This window comes from Sinocyclocheilus rhinocerous, unplaced genomic scaffold (genome assembly GCF_001515625.1).
Source record: "Sinocyclocheilus rhinocerous isolate Xijiao unplaced genomic scaffold, SAMN03320098_v1.1 scaffold942, whole genome shotgun sequence".
Taxonomy (NCBI): Eukaryota; Metazoa; Chordata; class Actinopteri; order Cypriniformes; family Cyprinidae; genus Sinocyclocheilus; species Sinocyclocheilus rhinocerous.
The window spans coordinates 2,497,760-2,503,097 of NW_015627890.1; positions in this window are offsets into that span (position 1 = coordinate 2,497,760).

The following is a 5,338-nucleotide window of genomic DNA, read 5'->3' on the forward strand; positions in this document are numbered from 1 at the left end:
TGTGAGTGTGAGTGTGAGTGTGAGTGTGAGAGTGAGTGAATAGAAATAAATATGTTTTAGAACTTATTTCATAACTATGTTCTAATGTTGCCTTTTCTCTTTCTCTGTCATACCAGTGAAAAGAAACATTTATTAGTCCCCTTGGATGGTGCCTCTGTATTTTTTCAAAGCTGTACCCACAGACATCTCTGACCTTTTCTGTATGAAAAGGAATTACATACTTGTCTTTTTGATTTGTTACTTAGTTACTCTGACTATAACTGTGATGATTATATGCATAACTTTTGCTGAAGACGTAAGGTTTTTCTAAAGGCCATGCATTATTTTGGACACAACTAACAAAATGTAATTGGGTGATTCTCATGAAATCATGTTCAAGTCACATTTTACCCCAAAGGATTCAGACAAATTTTTTTTTTCTTTGTGTTTTGTTTTGTTTTGAGGAGCCCCATTTGGATAGCATCTTTTAAAGCCACAGCAAAAGCAAAACAATTTCCCAACAGTCATAGTGCAGTGCCAAAGATGATCCAGCTTTGTTTAAAATGGCCTTTCTCTGCTCCTCTGGAAGACCCATCCAACTGTGAGCGGCTCCAACATCTGCTGGACGGCAGGTTGTCATGTTTCCTATTAACTGCAAATTGACTAAACATATGAAACGTTATGGCTGATATTTTCTGAGTTTCTTCATTTTGCAATGTAAGATCAATGTGACAAATCAGACTTTTTGTTGGTTTCCCTAATTCTGTACAGATGAATTATCAGTTTAATAAAACGCTGTAGATTTTCTTACCATTGTGTTTTGTCTCCAGTTTTGTTTTATTCATACATACAGTATGTGACTCGGAAAACATGATTCTTTCTGACTGTCCTTGTATTTTTAATTGCTAATTTTATTTGCATTTAATTCAGAGTGCAGGAATGTCAGGAACGTTTTTGCAACGCAAATCAAAGGGAAATTTTGCTGAAGATGTGCTCGCCCTCAGATCATCCAAGATGATGTTTTTCATTGGAACAGATTTTGAGACATTTAGCATTCCATCACTTGCTCACCAATGGATCCTCAGCAGTGAATGGGTGCCGTCAGAACGAGAGTCCAAACAGCTGATAAAAGCATCACAATAATCCACAAGTAATCCAGCAGTTAACATCCTGTGAAGTTTTTGTAAGAAACAAATCCATTAAGACGTTTTAACTTTAAACCATTACTTCTAGCCAAAATACACGTCCTTAATTTATAATAACGCTTCTTCCATTGAAAAAAGTCCATCCTCTGTTGTCTTCTCACATTGAAATCGAGATTTTTGGACTGTTTTGGGTTGTAAAAGCTGCTTGATCTATGCATATTTCTCTTCTGATTCAAATGAGAGGACCTTTTCACTGAAGAAAGCAATATTGTAGATAGAGGACTCATATTTTAGCTGAAAGCAACGGTTTGAAATGAAAAACATCTTAATGATGAGTTTGTATATTACAAACATGCAGCTTTTCGCTTCACAAGATGTTAATTGATGGACTGGAGTGGTGTGGATTGCTTGTGGATTATTGTTTTGTTTTTATCAGCTGTTTGGACTCTCATTCTGACGGCACCCATTCACTGCAGAGCATCCATTGGCAAGCAAGTGATGTAATGCTACATTTTGTCCTAATCTGTTCCCATGAAGAAACAAACTCATCTTCAACATGTCATAAATGTCGCCTATTTAAAAGAAGACATTAGAAAAGAACATTTGCGTTGATATTTGGTAAGCGTCTCTGGTCCACCTAAAAGAACAAATTAATCACAGATGAGACTTTTAGGATGTCTCATTAGAGTCAATGGAGGCAGACACTGCAGAGATGTCCTCTGGAAGATCAGCAGTAGGCTACAGTCTTAAAAATACAGCCTGCAGAAAGTAAAAAAAAAAAAACGACATTTTAGTTCATAAGATGATCTATTTCAACTTCTTAAAAAAGAGCAGTTTGAATCCAACTGAACACACGTGATGATTACTAATACAACTCTATGAGGCCTGTGATTGCTGTCACTTGGGCTGCTGCCATCAATTATTATGATAATGAAATAGTACGCATAAAATAATGAGGCACTTGTCTTAGTCAAAGCCAGTCTTCCTCTGCATTAAGAGGCTTATGTAACCCAGGAGGACCTGGATAATGAGAGTCCCAGTACTCAAAATGGCATAACATGAATATGAGAATGTCTTAGTATGTGGTTTTCTCTTATGTCTTAATGGCTGCAGCACTGGAGCTGCATGAACACACCCTGATGATCATGTTCTCCAGCAAGAACATCTGATTATCTGTACAAAAAGTCATATGATCAATCCTTATTTGATTAGTGACCTGGAAATAGAGCATAATCTGAAGTGTATATTTTGATTTAGGCTACCAGTTTACGTCACGGACTGTTTCTTTGTTTTTAAATGTTTCAAAATTCTAAAACGGTTTAAATTCGATTTTGAATTCCAGACTTTTGGAGCGCGCAAATCTCTGTGGTGTTATACTTATTCAGTCTTTTAAACGATCTAAAACATTTTTCGACATACACATTGTTGTAATTGCCTTGAACGCCTTCAATTAAACGTGTGAACTGTGAAGTCGATCATCAACCAAGTGTTGCTTTTACTGCCACCTAGTGGTGTTTGGATTGAAATGCTTTTATAAATGTGGCCAAGGTTTGTGATGGGCCAACGGGCCAAAGATTAATGACATCAATCCAGAATGGCTTAGATATAAATAACTGCTGGACAGCCATAAACGTCAACTAATTTATTACCCACTAGTCAACCGTCATCCATCCATCCATCCAGAATTAGCAAGAGGTCAATACTGTGTCCTGCAGGCTGTTCAGGAGAAGGTGTGTTTATGATCAAACCTTCAAACATTTGATATCCCTTAAAACTGTGGCATGTCGGGTCTCAGAGAAATTCACTAAAATATAATATCCTCTACAGAGGACAAAAGTCTATGCCTGGGTCCCAGGAAACATGGAATTTTGAAATAACTTTTTATTATCTGTGAAGAAGTGTAGAGCTAGTTAGAAGAATATGTCCATATATAGTGCAAATATCTGAGATGATGTTATGAATATATCCAGGTAATATACTTACCAAAAATAAGACAATGCTTTAATAGGTAGATAGTGACAATTTAAGACTGTATTATCTAATACAAGAGACTTAATGCAGGGTGGACACCAAAAATAAAGATTTTTATTACAAAAACTTGCCAATATTCAACAAACAAGGCATCTATAAAGGCTATGCATTTTTCTTTTGTTAAGATTCAAAAAAAATTATTTTAATTCAATGCCACAAGAGGAATTACATATTCACATTATTAACAACACTAGCTGCCAGAGAGAGAAAAAAAAACATACATTTCAGTGCTTTTAAAACATTACATTTTCTGTTTTTTTTCTTCTAAAAGGTTTATGCATAATTTAAAGTCATTTATGAAATGAAAAAAAGATTTGCAATGGTATTTTTGTTGTAAAACACATAATAGCATAACGATTGCATTTATTATTCTTTACTTTTTTTACGTTCTCAAAAGAAAAAGGCACATCAAATACAACGATTTCTATCTTACACCCTAATATCGTTTTCTAAATCCTTCCAAAATAATAATGAGTAAAGCATCTACACATAAATGTAAAGGTGTTTATTTAGTCTTTTTGCTACATGTAGCTTCACCATTTTAGTAACCTTCATGACGCTCCCTCAAAAGCCCCGCCTCCCAAAGACATGTCAGCCAACCGGATGTCAGCAAGCAAGAGGTCAATACTGTGTCCTGCAGGCTGTTCAGGAGAAGGTGTGTTTATGATCAAACCTTCAAACATTTGATATCCCTTAAAACTGTGGCATGTCGGGTCTCAGAGAAATTCACTAAAATATAATATCCTCTACAGAGGACAAAAGTCTATGCCTGGGTCCCAGGAAACATGGAATTTTGAAATAACTTTTTATTATCTGTGAAGAAGTGTAGAGCTAGTTAGAAGAATATGTCCATATATAGTGCAAATATCTGAGATGATGTTATGAATATATCCAGGTAATATACTTACCAAAAATAAGACAATGCTTTAATAGGTAGATAGTGACAATTTAAGACTGTATTATCTAATACAAGAGACTTAATGCAGGGTGGACACCAAAAATAAAGATTTTTATTACAAAAACTTGCCAATATTCAACAAACAAGGCATCTATAAAGGCTATGCATTTTTCTTTTGTTAAGATTAAAAAAAAATAATTTAATTCAATGCCACAAGAGGAATTACATATTCACATTATTAACAACATTAGCTGCCAGAGAGAGAAAAAAAAACATACATTTCAGTGCTTTTAAAACATTACATTTTCTGTTTTTTTTTTTCTAAAAGGTTTATGCATAATTTAAAGTCATTTATGAAATGAAAAAAAGATTTGCAATGGTATTTTTGTTGTAAAACACATAATAGCATAACGATTGCATTTATTATTCTTTACTTTTTTTACGTTCTCAAAAGAAAAAGGCACATCAAATACAAAGATTTCTATCTTACACCCTAATATCGTTTTCTAAATCCTTCCAAAATAATAATGAGTAAAGCATCTACACATAAATGTAAAGGTGTTTATTTAGTCTTTTTGCTACATGTAGCTTCACCATTTTAGTAACCTTCATGACGCTCCCTCAAAAGCCCCGCCTCCCAAAGACATGTCAGCCAACCGGATGTCAGCACACCTGACTGTGTGCTGTGATTGACAGGCAGAGAAAGCTTCTAATTGGCTATAAACTCTTTTGTGTTGTGCACAAGGCCTAGGTCTGTTGCAGGCACGTTTGCTTTCTCAGGTCACCTATCTCAGTGATATCAGTCAGGTAAAAAGGCATTTTATGTGTGGTGCTTCAGAAAAGCATATTTAAGACATAACCTTTGGTTTCCCTGGAGTTCTCAAGTCACATTTACTTCCAAACATTTAAATGTGGTTTAGGATACACAGAGAAGCATGGCAGGTGTGTTTCTCTCCAGGTTGTATGGTGTCAACATATCAATCTAAGCAATCAATCAATCAAAATAAAAATGAGTCTTTGTGAATTCAGTTAGTTTGTAGTTAACAAACCAGCTCATTAGTCTAGCTCAGCATGCTGTTAAATGATAGCCAACTTAGTTTACTTTTCATGGCACTTTTTTTGAGTATGCCAGTCCTCATCTTCTCGTTCCTTGTGCATTTTTGGTGCCCAATGGAGGAAAGAAAGTTTCACGGGTTTGGAACAACATGAGGGTGAGTAAATGATTAAATTCTAATTTTTAGATGATCTATTCCTTAAAAATAGTTCATGCAAAGTGGCATCACTA